Source organism: Rattus norvegicus, chromosome 16 (assembly GCF_021556685.1).
Source record: "Rattus norvegicus strain SHRSP/BbbUtx chromosome 16, alternate assembly SHRSP_T2T, whole genome shotgun sequence".
In the NCBI taxonomy this organism is placed as follows: Eukaryota; Metazoa; Chordata; class Mammalia; order Rodentia; family Muridae; genus Rattus; species Rattus norvegicus.
Genome location: NC_141549.1, coordinates 52,960,920 through 52,982,500, shown reverse-complemented (window position 1 = coordinate 52,982,500; position 21,581 = coordinate 52,960,920). Strand labels below are relative to the sequence as shown.

Sequence of the window (21,581 nt, the reverse complement as noted above, 5' to 3'; positions counted from 1 at the left end):
CCTTGGTTCCCAGAGGCACCTGCCCTGCATCTCCCCTGCCTCTGCAACTCTAGATCATAAGAATAATACATTCCTAGTGCGGTGAATAGGCACCAAGACCATGACAACTCTTATAGGTTGCTACATCTCCTAATCCTTCCAAATAGTACCACTCGGTACACATTCAAATATATGAACCTATAGGGACCTTTCTTATTCAAACCGCCACAATCTGACAATGAAATTCAAGGCAAGTAGCAAATGAATACGACTGTGTTTTCCTTGCTTTGTTTTAATGAATAGCACTAATCACATGCCACCAAATCTGATGACCCGAGTTCAATCCCAGGACTCACATGGTGATAGGAGAGAACCAGCTTCTGCAAGTTGACCTCTGACCTCCACATGCACTTGGCCACTGCATAAATAAATAAATAAATAAATAAATAAATAAATAAATAAATGTGAAAGAAAATCTTTAAAACAAGATTATAAATTACAAAGAACACTGCACTGTTATGGGTGTAGACCTTGATGATGGATCTGAAAGACCTCCATATTCCCAACTGCTGGTTCACATATGGGAAGTTTGGAGTCTGGAACAGTTTTGGCTCAGCCATCTTTCCTAGCAGATGTTACCCATGTGTGGAACTATAAGAAGCATGTCAACATCTCATCCCAAAGATTCCCGGCTCTCAACTGACCCAGATTATTCTAGGGCAAAGCCACAAATGGGATGGTCACAGAGTGACCAGCTGACCAACGACTCTCATTGTGTGTCTTACTTAGGGTCTTATTGCTGTGAAAAGACACCATGACCAATGTAAGTCTTATAAAGGACAACATTTAATTGGGGCTGGCTTACAGGTTCAGAGGTTCAGTCCATTATCATCAAGGCAGGAACATGGCAGCATCCAGGCAGGCATGGTGCAGGAGGAGCTGAGAGTTCTACATCTTCACCGGAAGGAAGTCAGGAACAGATTTAGTATCCTAGGAGAAGCTATGAGGAGGGTCTCCAAGCCCACCCCTCAGTGACACACTTCTTCCAACAAGGTCACACCTTCCAGTAGTGCCACTCCCTGGGCCAAACCATCACATTGTGTAAAATGTGGGGGATCCAAGAGGTCCCTATGAAGCATCTCAAGTGTTAGAAAAGCAACACATATGGATACACTATCTATTGCCATGCTAAGCTGAGGGCGGGACTGGTAAGTCCTTGTCTCTCCTTGAAGCAAACAGCACCCTCACCTCCCAGCTGCTGATTCACTATTGTGGCAACCTAGAATAATCTTGTCTTGGTGGACCATTGAGTCTGCACTTCTCCAGACGAGCTAACCTGAAGGCAACTGTATTGCTGTATGGTGTTTTGTTTTATTTAAGGATGGGAATACTTGACATTTCCTTTGTTATAATATCCCTTCTGGAAGCTGCCCATGGAAACTGAAGAAGAGTTTGACAAACCCCACTCGTTTAAACAATCCCAGAACACCAGGTAGCAGAGCTGGAAGATCTTCAGGGTTTGATGATCAGCTAGTCTAGTCTACTTGGCATTTTTGTGGCTTGACTGAGAAATGTCCCCCATAGACATATGTAGCTGAATGCTTAGTCACCAGTTGGTGGCACTGTTTGGGGGTGAGGGAACCTTTAGGAAGTAGAGGTTTAGTGGAGAAAGTATGTCACTAGGAATGACCTCCAAGACTTTACAGCTTCATCGTACTTCCTGATATCCTCCCTCCATAACTGTGTGTGAAGGGAAGATGTGAGTAGACAGCTTCCAGTTCCTGGCATGCCAGACAGTCCCTGCCCATGTTGGATCTATCCCTCTGGAAGTGGAAGCCAAAATAAACTCTCATCCTTAAATTGCTCTTGGTCACGGTATTTTATCACAACAACAGAAAGGTAATTAATACTGGGTGAGTAATTAACGCTGGGTGTGGCAGACAGCTTTTGCTCTCCCAGAGCATGGAAGAGGTGGAGACAGGAGGATCCCTGGGACTTACTGATCAAGCAGCATGCATGCAAATACATGAACACAGACACACAGACACACAGACACACACACACACACACACACACACACACACACACACACACACATGCGCGCCTCATCATCACCAAGCAAAATAACATTCTGGACCCATTCTAAAGGCAAAACACAAAAGTTCCCAGAAAATCAGCTATAGGCCCTGGCCTTTTAGTCTAGACTGGACTTTTTCTCTCTTGTTTTAAGCTACTGGTATGACTCCTGACCCCTATCTTTTTGAAACAGAGTTTCATTATACCAACATGGCCTTGAATTCCAGATGTTCCTGCCTCTGGGGTTTCACACATTCTGGAATTACAAGCATGTGTCACCATGCCCAACTTGGATCAAACTACCTCCAGGCAGGTATTACATATGGGGGGAAAAAACTGTAGGTAAATTTAGAAGGATTATTAAGAACTTTGCTCAACAATATTAAAATCTGACTGAATCATTCCTGCCCCAGGGGAGAAATCTGAGGCGAAGCAGTACCTTGGATAATCTAAATTCAGTACCAAGTTAGTAAAATATAGATCTCCGGCGGATCTTCCAGGGTCACTTAAGAGAGGTGCCCCTCCATTGTCCAAAGCTTTAAACTGCGGCTTGGGGCTAGGGAGGCCTAGAGCGAGCGTGGGAGAGCTCTGTATGACATTTAACCTCATCTTCATTTCAACTGAGGGAAGCACCAGTCGGGGAGGTTACATAAAAACAAGTTACAGAATCCAGTTTTCTGGAATTTCAAAAAGGCAGAAACTATACTTGGATCAGACAATATTCCTTAGATAGTTTTAATCGAGTCTTTAATGAGAGGTGATAAGGGTAAGAAGGGGAACCACAGTGGGTGATAATGGTAATATTTAAAGTCACGGCTCTTAGAAATGTACATTAACTAGGTCCAGGTCTGTGAAACCTCTGCAAGGTGAGAAAATGAGCAAATCTTGGAAAGTGGGCAGAGTGGCCCAAAGCTGTTGCAATAAAGAAACTGGCAAGAGTCAGGTCTGGTGGCGTAGGCTATTCTGGGAGACTGAGGGAGGAGGTCTCAAGTCCAAGGCTGGCCTGGGCTGAAGACTGAGTTGAGGCCAGCGCAACCATGTTGCAAGGCTCCCCATCCCCACCCCCAGCACAAAGAAAAGAACAGAAGAACCAGTTGGGGGGGAGGGTCCTTAACACAGTGAGTGGTTCTCAACCTGTTGGGCTCTGGACAGCCTTTTCACAAGGTCACACATCAGATATCCTGCATATCAGATATTTACAGTATGATTCATAACAGTAGCGCAATTGCTTATGAAGTAGCAACAAAGTAATTTTATGGCTAGGGATAACCACAGCATGAGGAAATGCATTAACGGGTCCCAGCATTAGGAAGGTTGAGAACCACTGATGTACTGTGCACAAGCAACAAGTTCAGTCCTCAGATGCCAAAAAAAAAAAAAAAAAGAAAGGGGGTTGGGGATTTAGCTCAGTGGTAGAGCACTTGCCTAGCAAGCGCAAGGCCCTGGGTTCGGTCCCCAGCTCCGAAAAAAAGAAAAGAAAAAAAAAGAAAGAAAGAAAGAAAGAAAGAAAGAAAGAAAGAAAGAAAGAAAGAAAGAAAGAAAGAAAGAAAGAAAGAAAGAAAGGGAGACTAACTCAAAACATCAGAGTGGACTGATCTGAGCCATAGAAAAAAACAAGGAACAGGATTAACCTGTTTTTTTTTAAATTTTAATAAGTTTTTAATGAATTCATAGATTAATTCTTTACTGTCTCACAAAATTCTGACAGCTAACAAAGTACAGGCTTCCCCCCCCCCATAATTAAGTCTAATAGTCACAAAATATTTCCATATCTCCAAATTTTCCACCAGGGCTTTTAAACGCTAAATCCCCCCCCCCCACTAGGATTTGTCTCTTCAGGAACTGTCTAAGCAACCTGTTTCCTGGCAGGAGCTACAATGTGGCAATACTGAGGACCAAAGGCTCCACGTTCAAGGCCAAATTAGGGGGCAGAGTGCATAAAGAAAGAGAAGGTGGGGCCTCTTTTCCTGCCAAACTTTTTCCTACGTACATGTAATTTCAGTGGGTGTGATTTTGACAGGACAACCTTTTAAACTTCAGTATCCTGCCTTTCAAATTCTCTCCTCTCCCGGAGCCCTCCCATGGCAGCTCTGGCTGACGTTCCCACCCCCATCCCCCACTCCCTACCCTCAGCAGGGCGGGGGAAGCCAGCCCCCAACTACAGTCCTAAAGGTCAGCCTAGTCCCAGCCAGCTTTTCATGGAGGTGTGCCCAAGATCCCCAGACCACACTCTGGGCCTTAAAATGAGGTAACCATTAAGTATAGCACCACCTTATTTCACGCCACTAATGACACTTGCTTCCAAAAAACGTTGACCCACCCGTTTCCACCTTTAAAAACAGTCACCCTTAGTATTGTGAATTTCCCAGGTGACTCAAATAACATGAGAGCCATAACAAATTTCTTACTCTTAGAGAGGGCCCCTAATTATTGCTTTTTCTGTTGAGAGTGGAGTACATGACTAATTTCTTTTCCAAGAGTCACTAGACGACAATAAATGATTTTCCACCTCAACTGATTTCAACGCACACAGATATCCTGTATGAGACCCTGGCTACCCTCGTCTAAGCTCTGTACAAGAGTGAGTGGTGGTGGGACTGTCTTTTCCATGTCGGGAAAGCAGAACAGGCAGGGAAGAGCAGCTGTCCCCTGTTCAGAGCACAAGGACCGTCCTCCCAGATATATGTCAGTGCTGGCCTCAGAGCCTCATTGGATACTGTCTTTTCTACAAAGGAAAAAGACGTAACTGTAGCAACATGAGGTCTTTGGGATTCATGGAACAACACATATACCGGTGTTATCTCGCCGAGCATCTGGAATGTAATACAGACAACTGTGCTAAAATGAAAGTCTCCTTGCACTTGCCAGGCATGAAAACTGAGTCTTGCAAAATGGAGTCCTTTCCGTCATACCCAAATAAAATATCCAAAGGATTGTGAGAAGAAAAGAGTCACAAACACTCGCTGTAGGAATGGTCTCTCGAGACCAAGTGGAAACCTCGGCGGCCTGCTATCACTTTCAGATGGGCTTTCCCCAGTAACTGCGGCCACTCGCCAGACTCCCAAGCTCCCATGGGGCACCGCCAGCAACGGGCTCTCAAAATGGCCTGAGCAGCCTTTGTCTTTCCCTAACAGAACTTGTGGCATTCTCTGGGTTCTGACACTTTATAAGCCACCCTGGTCTCTACCTGCCTCAAAACCGTGATTCTACTCTGTGTACTATTCCCAAATCAACCCTTGCTTGGAGATCATCACGTATGCTTAGGTGATATTGACTTTTAATTACAGTTAAAATAACAAAAATAAATCTTTTAATTAGATTACAGCTAGAATGTGAAATTGCAGTTGAGCTGATTTTCTACCATGTGCAAAGAAAACAGATTGTCCCAGATCCTTCACTGGGCTAGAAATGGAAGTTAGCTCCCAGAAGGTGGGAGCCGTAAAAACTCACTGAAACTCACTTAGTGACTTAGTAACGCCAGCAACAAGGCCACGGGTGGCAGACATGGGTGGTGGTGGTGGCTAATCTGACTTCAATCCTTTACAATTTGGACAAGCTGGTTAAGTGCACACAGTAGGTGCTCAATGGTTGCTCATTCTTCTCCACACAAAACAGAAAATTCATTTACAGCAAGGATCCGTTGGGTGCCTTTGATCGCACACAACTAGCAAGATCCCCAAAACAAGCGTGTTTAAAGAGAATTTGATTGGCTCATATAGACACAAGAATTTCTAAAGTAGGACTAAAATCAGCAGAGATTTGCCCCAGTGGTTCAGAAAATATGATTTGTACCTGGCTGTTGAGTGATTTTTGTTTGTTTGTTTGCTTGCTTTGTTTTGTTTTACAGATTGGCAGTGTTTCTCTGTGTCACCCTGGCCATCCTTGAACTCGCTTTATAGATTAGGCTGGCCTTGAACTTGGAGACCTCTCAAGTGCTGGGATTAAAGGTGTGCACACCTCCATGCCTGAATCATATGAAATTTTAAATGTGTTATGCACCGTACTTTATTTTATGCTACTATCACAAAATAACAGAAGCTGGATAATTAATAAAGGAAAGAGGTTTACTTAGCTTATAGTTTTGGAGGTAGGAAGTCCAAGCATCATAGATTGGGCTCTGTCTAAAGCCCCATGGCTGAATTATCTCATGGTGGATGGCATCATGGCAGTAGACAAATAGACAGACAGTTGATAGATAGACAGACAGACAGATAGATGGATAAATGGATGGATAGATGGATGGATGGATTAGATAGATAGATAGATAGATAGATAGATAGATAGATAGATAGATAGATAGATAGATAGATAGATATGTGCATAGAGATAGGTATAGATATGGATGATATTGATATAGAATATAGATATAGATATAGATGATATTGATGTAGAATATAGATAAACAGATATAGATGATATCAATATAAAGTATAGATAGAATGATATAGAGACAGGCAAGTGAGGAAGAAATCATGTGGTAAGGAAGGAAGCCAGGGAGAGCTAGGGTCCCATGAGAACAGCCATGATCTTTCCCAAGAGTACACCCTGCAGTGACCTAACACAAGGAAGAGCCTTAGGTCCAGCATTTTCTCTTTCTAACTGACAGGCAATAATTGTACATATCTGTGGATGGCAGCATAATAACTCAATAAATATATATAATATTATATGTAATATAATGTTTTATGAATACATATATACACGTACACATATATATGTATATAATGTTAATATGTGATAGAAACTTTAGAAAATGAGACCCTCGTTTTAAAAATGAAATCCTGTTGTTTACAGCAAAATGGGAGGGATTGGTAGATGTCGTATTAAGAAAAAGAAGACAAAGGAGGAATGCTTCCACACATGCGAATGCTGAAGAAGCTAACCACAAATGTAGAACATTGATCCCAGAGGTTGGAAAGGGTGGGTGGAGGAGGAATGGGGGCAGGTTGGAGAATGGGTGTCAAAAGGTGAGTGGAGGAATAAGGTCCAGTTCTACAGCACAGCAGAGTGACTATGGTTAACAGTGACCAAAACCTTTACTCACAAAGGCATCAGGAAATGGAAATGAAGTTTGCCCTGACCAGGACCAATGGTCTAACGCACAAACTTCCGGGAAATCCACCTTATCCAAAGGTCAGTCAGCCATCCTGTGCCACTTGGGACAACAGGGAAACCTGTTGCTAGATTCAAGCAGATGGATGTCAAGTAACAGCCTCGCTTACAGATGCTTTCGAGGAACATAAAAACACACCAGTGGGTTTCAAAGCTACAACACTGAGAAGCACAAGAGAAACAGCATTGAGCCGAAAGCTTTGGCTGCCAAAAACTGAAACTTCCTTTTCCCATACTCTCCAACCTCTTGCTGCTACGTGCAACACAATCACCACCATCTTAAAGACGATCAAATAGAGATTCATGTTTTTAATTTTTCAAAACAATCAACGGTATAACAGACTCACTAAGTCCCTCACCAAAGACAATGCAGTCAACTCCTGACTTGGTTGTGATAGTAATTTATAATGAGCATGAAAAGTTATTCGGACAGGAATCAAATTTAACTCCTGTCACCAAAGAGAAAAAGGATACATACTTAAAAATAGAGGGTTGCCACTTCTATGGGCAAGACACGAGTAAAAGTTTATTTTTATAAAAATCTCTCATTTCTCAATTCTTGCTGGCAGGATAACTCTGGAGAGTTTCAGTCAGCTCCATAAATGCCCTTAGAAAACAGCAGAGTAAGCATTCTGGTACTTTAATCCTCTGGCTGGCACCAAAGCCAAGCTATTTTCCTTCTCATGCCTGTTATAGCTTAAAGGAACTTGATGAAACTCACGGGTGCAGTAGCAGATTGGGTTCCAGGTGTGTGTGTGTGTGTGTGTGTGTGTGTGTGTGTGTGTGTGTGTGTGTGTGTGTGATCTTCCCAGGATTCCCTGTCTACTTTTAAAAGGTGATCTCAGGTAAATATATTATATATCTATAGATAAATAACATATTTTATAATGCATAAAAATGTATATATATGCGTATATATGTGTGTATATATGTGTACATATGTATGTAAAATTTATATATACATACACATACATATACATATATGTATGTATGTATGTATTCCATTAAGCTTAAGGCAAGTCCCAGTACTCTACCCTAAAACCTGCAAGCAAGATTCTCCTCCAAACAGAGTGTGTGATCTTAAAGCCAGCAGAAATATCTCACCAAACTTCATTTTTCCAGTCACTAAATGGCTGCTCAGTTGGCAAGAAGTTTTCAGTGTGTAGGGCCAGGCTGAATACTAAACACACATATCAAAAAGCACCAACCTCAGGACTGGAAAACGGATCAGTAGTTGAGCGCGCACGCTGCTCTCCCACGGGACAGTTAGGTTCCCTGTACCCACAGCAGGCAGCTCACCGCTCCCTGTGACTCGAGGTGGGGATCCAACACCCTCTTCCGATGTCCGTGCACTAGGTACTCGTGTGGTGCACAGACAGGCAAGCAGGCAGGCAAACACTCATAACATATAAATAAATAAGTCACTTAGAACAATACCCTGAGACTTGTCGGCCACTGGGTTGTCTCCAATGCATAGCTCACCCCGCCATCCTCATTCCATTTAGACAAAGAAACGGCCAGCGTTGCTCAACAAAGCGCACCCTCAAGTTTCTATGAACATTCCCTTAAAGGAGCGAGTCAACATGGTGGCGGTCCAGAAGTCATTCAAAGCAGCAGCGAGTGGAAGGGGTAGGGCCGATGAGAGGAAGGGAGGAGACAAGCATGACAGCTCATCATGCAGACATCCAGCACCTGCCACACACCAGCCCCGGGCCTCTTCCCATGGCTGCTTCTCCCTCCTTCCCCATCTCCGTCCATAGTCTTATCCTGTGCCAATCACCTAGACATAACTTTAGAGATAAAAGGAGCCAGGAGAGGGTGTTTTCCTGAGTCCAATCAATCATCATGACCAGTGACAACACCTGGAAATTATCTCTCGCCACCCTCCGTCTTGCAAAACAGACACATGAAAAGAAAAACTGAATCTAGTACAATAACACACAGAACCTCCTGGTACTTTGCGTAAAAACCATTACTATGGGCTGGGAAGAGGGCTCCTTGGTTAGGAGTGCACACGGTTACGACGAGAGTAAAGTTGCCAGCACCCACGTCGAGCAGCTCCAGCTCGAAGAGAGAGGAACTCTCCGGCCTCCACAGTGCCTACATATATGTGCCATTCGCTCACACGGACATACACACATGCACATAAGTAAAAATAAGAAGAAATCTGTCAGGGTTGGTTTGTTTCTGAGACAGCATCTCACTATGTAGCCCTGGCTGTCCTATGTATACCAGGCTGGCTTCAAACTCACAGAGATCCACTTGCCTATTAAACTGAGCTATTTTTGTCTGATTACTAATTTGAACAAATAAACTACCAAAACATGTTTTTTTTTCTATTCTTTTTTTTGGAGCTGGGGATCAAACCCAGGGCCTTGCGCTTGCTAGGCAAGCGCTCTACCACTGAGCCAAATCCCCAACCCTACCAAAACATGTTTAAGCATTGAATAGTTTATATTAAAAGACGTTTATGTTAAAGATAACACTTTTAAGTGTGATGGTAGCATGAACTTTAAGTAAAAGATAAAATGTATTTATGATTTTAAAAAAGATGGGGGTTGGGGATTTAGCTCAGTGGTACAGCGCTTGCCTAGGAAGCGCAAGGCCCTGGATTCGGTCCCCAGCTCCGAAAAAAAGAACCAAAAAAAGAAAGATGCATGGAGACAAAGGAATAGGAGGCAGTGCCTGGGACAAATAACCCATATGCTATCCCGGAAGCTGAGTTCATTATGTCCTATGTCCGTTTGTCCTGGCTAGGTTTGCTGTCAACTTGATACTCCTTGGAAGAGGGATCCTCATTTGAAGAATTGCCTATATCAGACGGCATGTCTGTGGGAGAATTTTCTTGATGTAGGAAGACCTAGCCCACTGTGGGCAGTGCCATCCCTTACTCGGGTGAGCCTGGGATGAAAGAGAAATGGAGCTGAGGATGAGCCTGGGAGCAAGCTAATGAGCTGTATTCCTCCATAATCTATACATTGGTCTCTGCCTCCAGGACCCTGCCTTGAACTCCTACACTGGCTTCCGTGAGGGCAGTTTTCTGTGTACTGAAAGAGACCCTTGCCTCCTCAAGTTGGTTTCGATTGACATTTTATCACAGCAATGACAGGCAAATCAGAACGCTGCTCACAGTGATATTTTTCATAACAATACACTATTTTTAGCTTTAATTTAAATAGATTTTTAATTTTAATCCAAGTACAGGTTGAAGCAGGCTTTCCACGCTCAAAAGCTAGATGTGGTAAGTAGGAAGGAGGTGAGGCTTCCATCACTGCTCTGCCTCAGTTTCCTCTTCTGGTGCTGATCCTGGGACCCGCGTCAGCTTTGCTGAGAAGGCCAGATAAGTCATGTCATCTGTAACTCCGGGTTATTTGTAAAGCCACTGTCTCTCTTGCTAGCCAACTCAGCATCTCTACTGTGCTTACGGAAAGCTCACTACGAAGAATACAGAGGGATAGAAAGCATCCTTTCTCTTGAGGGAATCTTTTGGTCCTGCTGTGGTAAACATTTGGGGTTTCTACCCCATCTTTGATCATTCAGTTCCCAATTAAAAGACACAACATCTTTACATTTATAATAAGCCTTAAAGCATTAGAGCTGGACAGATATCAACCCTCTGTGCTCGTCTGTCTACTTCTCTGTCAGTAAACTTGTGATAACACTTGCCATGTTATCATGGCAACACTCTGCCTAGGCCACTCCTACTCCAGCAGGGCAGGCCCGTGACCATGGACTCACGAACCACATAAGCCATGGTGCCTTCTTCCTTCTCCTTCTCCTTCTCCTTCTCCTTCTCCTTCTCCTTCTCCTTCTCCTTCTCCTTCTCCTTCTCCTTCTCCTCAGACCCCAAGCCGGAACTGAAGCTTGGAAGTTTGTCTCCCTCTCTTCTCAGCAGTTACCAGCACCAGGCCTCTTTGTTAACCAATAGTTTTACATTAAGGAGCAAAGTTTGCCAAACAGAAGCTGGTAGACATGAGAATTCACTCCTCTTGAGGCAACTAGAACCCTGGGATACAGAATTTAGCATTGCAATAGGAAGCAAACCTCAACATGGTCTAACAGTGAATTACAAGTGGGAAGGAGAAAAATAAAGTTGAGTCACCCAAATACTGAAAAGGCTGTCTGTTTTCCACTCAGTCAAAGCTTCCCTCTCACCTTATTCTACTGTCTGAATTACTCTCATTCTTGGTCCCAGAGAATCTTCCAGAATAGCTGTTCTTAACCTGTTGTAAAAGGCATAGTTACCTTTTCCTTCCAAGGGGAAAACCTGACTAAGGCTTGACCTACACTGAAAGGGTCTTGTAAGGGGCCACTTATGATCCCCCACAGGGAAGGCAAAGCTTGGCCTGGGAAGACAGGGGTTGTGGGGCAGGGCTGTCTCTGCAGGACCATTCATTCTACTTAGCTCACCGTGGATAAGAACCCTGTTCAGCTTCTCAGAAAATGGACATAAGAGGAACCCTACTAAACTTCAGCAAAGATTACCTACATCATGAACAGTCACCAGCAGCCAGCTCTGGCACTGTGCAAAAACATCAGTGTGTACTGACTGACATTAACCAAGATGGTGCAGGCTACACAACACACTTGATCACCATATGTGCAATCTGGTGCTGGCTGGACACACAACATGGAGTTCAGAATCCAGCACAGCAGCTAACAAGTAAATGGTGGCTTTGAGAGGCTCATTCTCAAGCAACAGTGATGACACAGGCTGCTTCAGGCTCACAGTTTATGGGGCTTGGCTTTCCGGGGTCATGCAGTAGACAGCCTCCAGAGCTGTTCTTCTGTGCTGTAGAGCCCAGCAGACACAGTAACTGGACCCAGAGGCAAAGCTCAGACTGGAGCCTGGCAGAATGAAGAGCGAGGAGCTTTGCTTCGAGGTGGAGGCCACCTGGGTGAGAAGGGGTCCCTTCCTTCCTCCAGGCACAGCACAGTGGAGAGGAGAGAGGGGGGGGGAGAGAGAGAGAGAGAAAGAGAGAGAGAGAGAGAGAGAGAGAGAGAGAGAGAGAAGCCTCTGCAAAGTCACCTGCCACCAGGGCTCTCAGTCACAGTGACATCAGAGAACACAGAAGGGATGACACTGAGTGTGTGACCTTTACAGAAGGCTTTACCCATTCCCTTAGGGCCATGAGTTAACAATTCCAACAGAGAGCAGGAAGGACATTGAGGGCTTCTGCAAAGGATATCGGGGCTGGCTGCACTCCGGCGTGAACACAGCGGCGTGATGCTTCCGTCTGTACTTTAGGGAAGGTCTACCTGCTCGCACAGGTTTCTGCCGATTAAAGCACAGGAGGAAGCAAAGCCATTATCTGCATTCCGTGACGGGCCACACGGTTCCGCGCAGGCATCCAGCCAAGGGAGGGTCCCCAGCAAGCCTCTGGGTACAATTCAGGGGCAAAATAAAGTCATTAAACTACATTGGATTAGCAGCAGGGAAGAAGGGCCAGGAATGAAAGAACAGGACCGTGACCGGGAGGAAGAAAAAAAAATCAAGCTGGAACTTCAGTGTTTTATTTTCCATTTGCAGCTACCTTGGGTGTCTCAAACGCCGCACAGGGAATCCGCTGGCTTGGTCTCCGAAGCCAGCCAGAGATATTCAGTCTGCGATATTTTGAAAGTAAGCAGGAAAACAGCAATCTTTTACAAGACACACAACCTAATAGTATCCAGTGACCATACTCTGTCCAGGATGTCAAACAGACCAAAAATAAACAACAAAAACAACAAGAACAAGAACCAAGTCAACCTGCCTTGTGTTTTCAGAAGCCAAACCTTCGGGAGGCCGGAGGGGGAAATGGCTACATTTGGAATCTGTATTTCCCTGAAGCAGGGCAGTGGCATGTCCAAGCCTGCAGAGCGGGCAGAGAGTGCCCACGTCCACAAGGAGAGCTCCTGACGGGGCACCCAGCTTTAGTGGCAGGAGAAGTAGAAGCAGATGTCACAGAAGGTACGCCATAGCCAGTGACACCTAGAGTCTCTCCCCAGAAGTCAAAAATAAAATTGCTGAGGCACAGAAGGGAGATCTCCTCCTGACACAGGACTTTCATTACATGACCCCTCTGGATGAAACAGAGGCATACAGGCAAGTAGGTTTTCAGACCTGCAGACACAGAACACCTCTGTCACAAAATAAAAAACAGTCCAGGGCCAGATACTCAGCCTATGAAGACTTGGTGAGCCGTGCTAAGCCTGCCCACCTGAATTCAGTTCCTAAGACCCACATGGCAGAGAGAGAGACTGCCAAGCTGCCTCTACCCTCCACACATATGCTACGAGTGGCATCTGTCCACACACATTAATTAGTTAGTTAAAAAGGTAATTAAACACTAAATAATCTGAAAAATGATAGCCAACTGGATTTGAGGTCGTCTTAAAACATTGAAACAAGGTCACGTGTCAAACAGGAGGGGGGAAAAAAGGAACTACTTTAAACATTAATATCTAATGGTTTTCTTTAACCTAGTGATAGAGGCTAGGTATCTTGAAATGATATAGTTTAGGGGTCTAGATTAGGTTCGTTTTCTCTGCCAGTCTGGGTGGTGGTAGCATACTCAGGAGGCAGAGGCAGAGAGAGCTTTAAGTTCGAGGCCAGCCTGGTCTAGAGTGAGTTTTAGGACATCCGGGACTACACAGAGAAATCCTATCTCAAAAAACCTTTTAAAAATAAGGTAATAATAATTAATAATAATAATAATGATGAAGAATTAAAAGGCAGGACAAATCTGAAGAACTGTCAAGTGCCACAGACAGAATCAGCAGGTAAAGAAATGAGTTTCTTGGGGCTGTGTAGAAACACATGCAGCAGACATGATATGCAACATACATGCAGCAGACACACATGTAGCAGATATACATGCAGCAGACACACATGCAGCAGTCATAACATGTAATAGACATACATGCAGCAGACATGACATGCAACAGATACACATGCAGCACACGTGCAGTAGACATACATGCAGCAGACACACATGCAGCAGTCATAACATGTAACAGACATACATGCAGCAGACACACATGCAGCAGTCATAACATGTAACAGACATACATGCAGCAGACATGACATGCAACAGATACACATGCAGCAGACACACACATGTAGCAGTCATCATATGCAATAGACACGCATGCAGCAGACACACAGAGAGAAAGACCCTCTGCAGCAAAACTGAGGAAGGACTTGAGATACCAAAAGATCCAGTGTCTTCTGGAGGGCTGAGGGTTTTTAAGCTCCTGAAGAATTCTCCTCCTCTGATTTAGGGTTGGCCGGCTGAAGAAAGCTGGGGTGGCTGATTGGCCCTGAGCCACAAACTCAGCGTTTTTATTTAAACTTTTGTTGCAGTGTGTGAATGTGTTGTCTATAAGTATTGTGTGCACCACTTCCGTGTCTGGTGCCCATAGAGACAAGCAGAGGGTGTCAGACCCTGGAACTGGAGTTACAGACAGTTCTGAGCTGTTATGTAGGTACTGGGACCCGAGCCCAGGTTCCTGGAAGAGCAGCCAGTGATCTTTGCCACTGAGTCATTGCTCCAGTCCAGTCAGCATTAAAAAAAAAAAAGTAATGTGAAAAATATTTTTATTGTTGACACATGTCTTTTCTCTTAAAGTATCATCATTATGCTATTTGGCTGTGACACTTGTATGTTTGAAACTCAAGAAAAAGAAATGAAGGCCAGGAGACCTCAAAGAACCATGTAGACCTCAACCCTACTGCCATACTAAACCTCAAGTAGGAAAGTAAACGTTCTTCCTTGCTTGGCTTGCTGGCTTCAGTGTGTTTTCTTCCCCCACACACAAAACACCTCTGGAAGAGAAGGTAGCAGCGCCATGTTCTTAGAAGAGAATGTTCTAGATGGCTTACCACGTCATTAGGGGGCTGAAAGATGTGAATGATTTGCGGCATGAGAGTTTAAGCAGAGAGCTCCAACCTTCTAAAAATCAGCATTCTCTTTCCTCCTACCATGACATTAGGCATACCCTTAACCGGACTGTCGGAACACAATTACAATTTGTCATAACTAACAGCAGAAGTCCTAACTGTTCCATGGCAACAACGAATCAGCCTGTGAGGGTAGAACTCGCCTCTGGGTAGAAGCTGGCCCTTCCTTCGTCTTATCTGTTAGTGCAACAAGGCAGGTCAGGACCTGGCTAAGAACCACCACTATGGAGGGCGGGTTCCCCTTAAGGCACTGTGTTTTCCCAGAATTCCCACCCCCTAGTGCAGTCCCGACCAGCAGAGCTACCATGACATCCTGCTGGATCTGCCCATCTCCCTAAGGCCTGACTCGGAAAGACATCACTCTTTCTTTCTTCTCTCCCATCTTTTTCTTTTGGATGCTGGCTAGAGCCTTTCATTTGCTTTTAAACTCCCTAATTAACATTTTGGGCTTCCTTGCTGGGTTTCTGAAGTTCCCGTTCCCAGTACGGGGCATGTGGATGCCTGCCGCCAGGCTGCTGACCTCCAAGTAGCTTCGACCCAAGCAGAACAGCTTTAGTGCACCGGGCAGCTGGACAGTTCACAGCGTGCCTGCTCCGGAGTTCTCTTTTAAATCGTACAAAGCCTTCTCATGCTTCTGTTTGGGTCCGCTCTTTGTCCTCCATCCTCCATGTGTGCCTGTTCTTGGGTTATTTTATTACCGAGACTCAGATCCCCAAAGACAGGACCTTACTTCTCAGGTAACATTTGATGTCTCTAATGGGGCTCCCAGGACTTCTGATAACACTTTTCTGCCTTTAAATTATTTGTCAATGAAAATAAAACTGTTGGTGTGCACACTCACACACACACACACACACACACATACACACACACACACACACACACACACACACACACACACCAGATTACATCAGTTTATTTAGCCAATACTCAGTACTATGATTTAGAATTGTTTCTTTGTGCAAAAATGTCAGTTTTGTTTGGTTTTTGTTTTGTTTTGTTTGTTTTGTTGCGTGTGTGTGGTGTTTTGGGTTTTGGGGGGTTTTTGTTTTGTTTTGCATACATGTATACATGTATTTGAATGTGTGGAGGTTCACATGTATTTTGGTGCATGTGCACTTGTGTACAGGCCAGAAATTACCCCTGAGTGTCTTTCTCACCATCCACCTTATGTATTTAGGTAGGGCCTCTCACTGAACCCAGAGCTGGCTAACCGTCAAGGTAGCCATCTTGCCATGGAGATCCCCTGTCTCTGCCTCCCTTCCATTGGAATTACAGATGGGCTGCCAAATCCACCCAGCTTCTTATGTGGGTGCAGGAGATACGAGCTCCTCAGGATTGCATGACAAATGCTTCATCCATAGAGCCATCTCCCAGAGCCCCTCATGAGACTATCTTAGTGAAGACATTCTAATCTTTTCAAATAAAAAATAATGTAATATAAAATATTCGAAGATTGTGTAGACTTCTGGTAATGTGTCTTAACTCCATTGGAATTTATATATAGAAAAAAGTGGTTCTTACTTCTCTTTCTCTCTCTTTGTTCTCTTCTCTTCCCTGCTTTTCCCCTTTTACCTGTCCCTTCTCTCTACCCAACCCCCCTTCCCTCCATATGCTCATGGCCGGCCTCCTTTCCTCTCCTCTCCTCTTCTTCTCTCATTAAATCTCTCCACGTGGAAGAAAAAAAGTGAATTTTCAGGAAAAATAAGCACTACTTTTAATTTTTTAAGATTTATTTATTTATTCTACATAAGTACACTGTAGCTGTCTTCAGACACACCAGAAGAGGGCATCAGATCCCATTACAGATGGTTATGAGCCACCATGTAGTTGCTGGGATTTGAACTCCGGACCTCTGGAAGAGCAGTCGGTGCTCTTAACCGCTGAGTCATCTGTGCAGCCCCATTTTTAATGTTTTTAAAAGTTGTTTTAGTTTTGTTGGTTTTGTTTGTTTTGGCAATGAAGAAGGTTCTTGAGCCTTGTGTTCTAGGCAGGACATCACCACCAAACAATATCCACAGCTAATATGACAGGCAGCATTGTTCAGTATTTTTTCCCACATTTTTTGGAGGGCACATATGTTAAGGCACAAACGCAGAGGTCAAGAAACAACTGCTAAGTGCCAGTTCCCTCCCTCTACTCTGAGGGTTCCTAAGCACCCTTAACCCAAGCCACCCCAGAGCCCATTGGTGAGCTTTTCGAAATAAATACAGCATTCCACTACAATGTACACTGGGGAATCCACATGTGGCATAAACCTTGTGAAATTGCTCAAGAGTTCTGATCTTGTCTGCCCAGAGCCGGATGATGTTGCTATTGGATACTGAAGACCAATGAGGCTCCAGGCATCCATCTGATCACATGTCTGAAGATGCAATTTCTGAATTTTTCAGTATCCTTTTTATTCTATTGAAGGCTCTATGTTCTCACTCCCCATTAGGGTGACACAAAGCAGCAACCTACAGTGTGAAAAGAGGGGACTGAAAAAGAGCCTGTGTTCCCTCCCACACTGAATGTCATGGCTCAGTATCAACAGCAAGGACTATCATGTCCTGTAACATTATATCATCTCACTTTGCTCTCAATCAGGAGAAGAATACCTTCTTTCCTTAACAAAAACGTCCAACCACAATGCAAAGGCACGCTTGCCAACCAGATAAACAGACTAGCCTGGCTTCCACCTTCCCTTAATTATCCAAGATTTGACTTCTGAGTGACATGATTCTATCACTATTTAACTTACAAACCTAGAGCCCAAGTCTTGCTTTCTAAAGCTGCATTCTATCACCCGCAGATTTAAGATATGCTCGTCACAGTAACAGTTCGACAGATACATTTTGTAGCACTTTGCCAAGTGTAAGTCTCTTTCCATTTTAATTCCATGTTCTCCACCTGTGGCCCTTCCTGTGGGTTGTTTGAAAGCAGCAGCTCCGTGAGACAAAGTGGCCCTGTGACCTCCACATGTGCACCATGGCATGGCACAGGTACGTACACACATGCACACACACAGAGAGACATACACACCATCACATATAAATAAATGTATCTTTTTAACTTTTAATTTTTAAGTGTGTCATCACACTTAAAATGTCTCAAAGACGTTTTCAATAACTACCAAGTATTCTACCCAACACAGACACAGAATATCCATAGCTACTTCCCAATCATGGCATCTAGAGTACATGCAGGCATTTTTTTTTCTTATAAGTTGTATATGGAAAGGCCTACACAAAGGCCTGTATAGGATTCATTATTATTGTATATCTGGTCATAGAGATAAAATTACCACATCAAACCCTGTGAACATCTGGGTGGCTTGCTAAAATGCTTTCGGGGGGAAAAATTGTTTAAAATATCACTGACTTACTTCATCTTTACCCGCAGTCAGCTGCTCCCAGTCTAAAAACCATGGCGGCATCTGCTTAGTATCAACAATACTTTTAAGGACACCTACGCGGTGCTGAAGCTTGTGCATTACCACAGAACACTGGATTAGAAAAAATAAACCAAAGTTCGCATTCTCTACCTTCAAAGTGATTACAGTCTGATGGGGAAAAACAAACACATTCAAAATACTCTGTTAACACGAGTCAGCAGAATAGAGTAAGAAATAAACAAGCAGAATGAAAATATATTAATTGACATTTAAATGGGAATCTTTTGAAACTTTATGACTGGAGAAGGCAGTGTCCTAATTGAAAATGCCTGGGCGATCTCTCTTGGCAGAAGGGTAAAGTCAGCACAAAGACGAGTTACTTGAAAAAACGAAGGATGCTCACAGGGTTACAGGGAGCCAGATTCCAGCCACAGTCACCAGCGCTTATGAGAAGAATATGAACATTGTCTCTCTCCTGACAGTCAGACTGGAAAGCCCTTCTTGAAAACAAAAGCACTCTTAGTGCAGGTCATGCTCTGGACCTTTCATTGGCCAGGGTGTAGACTCACATTCTGACAGAGGAACTGATCTGACGCATGTGAACTGAACGATTCATCATTCATCTGTTCTCGAAAGCAACGACAATTCCACTCTATTGGCTGGAAACTGATCTTCCGCTATTAAACTTTCATAAATGTTAACGGAAGGAAGACAATTTGTTTTAAAGTGCCATACTTAAACATTTTTTTCTTGGTTTAATTTAAAATCCTTCCAATTGACATTTTAAAAGGTATCCCGCACAAATGTGACTTTACCTACGAAGTAATTTGAGTGTGCAAGTTTCAGGTATGACTTATTCGTACTACATGTAAGTTTGCTGGCTTCTAAGCTCTCACTATGAACAGAATTACACAGAGCTGGACCTTAGGAGAGCCAGCTCATTTCCTTTTGGCCACACTCCTAAAAACAAAGGAACTCACATTGTTTTAAGAATCTTGGTGTTTTCTGAGTTTTTTGTTTCACCCAGAGAAACTTATTTATCAGTGAGATATATTTAGGTTCTGTTTGTTTTTGATTTTGTTTTGTTGAGACACGGTCTCTTCATATAGCTCTGGCTGGCTGTCCTGGAACTCACTATGTAGACCAGGCTGGCCTCTGGCCCACAGAGATCCCCCAGCCTCTGCCTCCAGAGCATTGGGATTAAAGGCGTACCCCACCCAGGCCAGACTATTCACACCAAGTCTTGTTCTTACTTTCATTTTAAATGTGAAAAGAGAGCAGAGAAGGAACTTATCAAGTGAAGTTCTCGGGGGAAGGTATGTAATTAATGGGTTGTCTATCTATCGGTAGCCACGTGGCTGTGTCTCCGTGGCACTCTCTAAGCTGAAAATTCGCCTGTCGTGAGACACAGCTTTCCTGTCTTCATTTCCTTCTTCATTTGGAATCATTAGTAATGTCTATGGTGACTTCCACCTGGAGGCAATGACAAGTTCAAATGAAAAATATGAACCAAACCTTGCCACCCCCGAGGACAGCACGCCACCTGGACCTCGGGCCAGAACCAAGAAGCTGGGGTCTCCCAAAGGTCGATAGAATTCCTAGAAGGTTCCTTCTTGTGGCTTTGAAACCAGTGTGAGTTAGAAAACAAGGCCGGCATCCTCCTTACCCTGTGGCCTGTGGCCCCCGCAACTAAGATCCTCAAACATCAGACAGGTTATATAGTATGAGCTGGCAAAACAAACAAAAACAATTCTGATGTACAAAATACCATTCAATGTGGCCTCCTTCTATCAAATGGCTGCCTCTGCTCACGTACCTTCCACTGCCCCTCCCTGACCTGTGAGCCCTGATCGGTGCTGAGTTTGCTTTGCTTAGCCAGACTTTACTCAAGTTCCTGTACTGTTTCTTACGCCTGCCTATGCGTTTCCATGCATGCGTGTGTGTTGTGTGCGTGTAGTTTCCCCAGACACAGATGCTAAGCTAGTTTAGCACAATCCTCATCCGTGTGTGTGTGTGTTTGTGTATGTGTGTGTGCGTGTGTGTGTGCATATGCATGTGTGTGCGTGTGTGTGTATGCACATGTGTATATGTGTGTGCGTGTGTGTGTGCATATGCATGTGTGTGCGTGTGTGTGTGTATGCACATGTGTATATGTGTGTGCGCGTGTGTGTGCGCATGTGTGTGTATGCACATGTGTATGTGTGTGTGCATGTGTGTGTGTGTGTGCGTGCGCTCGTGCGTGTGTGTGTGTGTGTGTGTGTGTGTGTGTAGTTTCCCCAGACACAGATGCTTAGCTAGTTTAGCACAATCCTCATCCGTGTGCATGTGTGTGTGTATGTATGTGTGTGTGTGTGTACATGTGCGTGTGTGTATGTGTATAGTTTCCCCAGACACAGATACTAAGCTAGTTTAGCACAATCCTCACCCTTGACAGCTGATCGGGTTCTCTTCCCCCACCATACCCAAATGCCTCCAACCAGCCTGACCTGTGTTCAGTGAGGACCCTGTTACAGGGATCTGGCCAGAGCCCCAGTCATCCCTCCAATTCTTTAAGTAATGCCCCATCCTTAACCCTCCACTGTGATCCCTGGTCACAAATCTGCCATTGCTCAGGCTGAATACAGAGGTGAGTCTGTTACAGGGATTGTTCAGATCAGAACCTATGTCCTGGTAACCCTAACAAGCTAGGCCCAGGCACCCAACCTCAATAAGCAGTTACTACAGTAAAGTTGATCACAGTAGTGCATGCCAATAGCCCCAGCCCAGGGGGCAGAGGCGGCTGGATTTTTTGAGGTTGACGACAGGCTGGTCTACATGATTAGTTCTAGGTTGGTCAAGGCTACACAATGAAGGGGGGGTGGGGAGATGGCCACATCACATTGGAAAGAGGAACAAATAAAGATGTCCAGGGACACTCTTCACCCCAAATCTATCGTCAAAGTCCTAATGAGATTGAAGTTTAAATAGACAACCAAGACAACGAAGCAATCCGGTCCAGGTCCTACCCATCGCTCTCTCTGCTCCAGTCTCCTGTGACTGAGCTGACAAGCTGTCAGAATTGTGTAAAGTTCCTCCTCTGGCTGCTCCTGCCACTGA

The 21,581-nt window shown here is 44.3% G+C and overlaps 2 protein-coding genes and 1 long non-coding RNA gene across 7 annotated transcripts in view; all 3 read right to left on the bottom strand.

The window, feature by feature from the left end:
• The window catches only part of Erich1 (glutamate-rich 1), a gene marked incomplete at its 5' end in the record, with an annotated part of 52,793,804 nt that overhangs the window by 30,681,863 nt on the left and 22,090,360 nt on the right, over nt 1–21,581 (bottom strand).
• Nucleotides 1–21,581, bottom strand: part of Stox2 (storkhead box 2) — a 239,065-nt gene that overhangs the window by 206,248 nt on the left and 11,236 nt on the right. The gene's annotated exons all lie outside the window — the stretch shown is intronic.
• LOC120097575 (uncharacterized) overlaps nt 1–21,581 on the bottom strand; it is a 39,242-nt gene that overhangs the window by 7,607 nt on the left and 10,054 nt on the right. For 3 of the 5 annotated variants that reach the window (XR_015640328.1, XR_015640326.1, XR_015640327.1), the window contains exons 2-3: nt 845–933; nt 336–397 (exon numbers count right to left, since the gene is read on the bottom strand). This is a non-coding gene — a long non-coding RNA (uncharacterized LOC120097575). Of the gene's footprint in view, nt 1–257; nt 398–844; nt 934–21,581 lie in introns of those variants that run through there. The other 2 variants (XR_015640325.1, XR_015640324.1) reach the window with 1 other exon arrangement.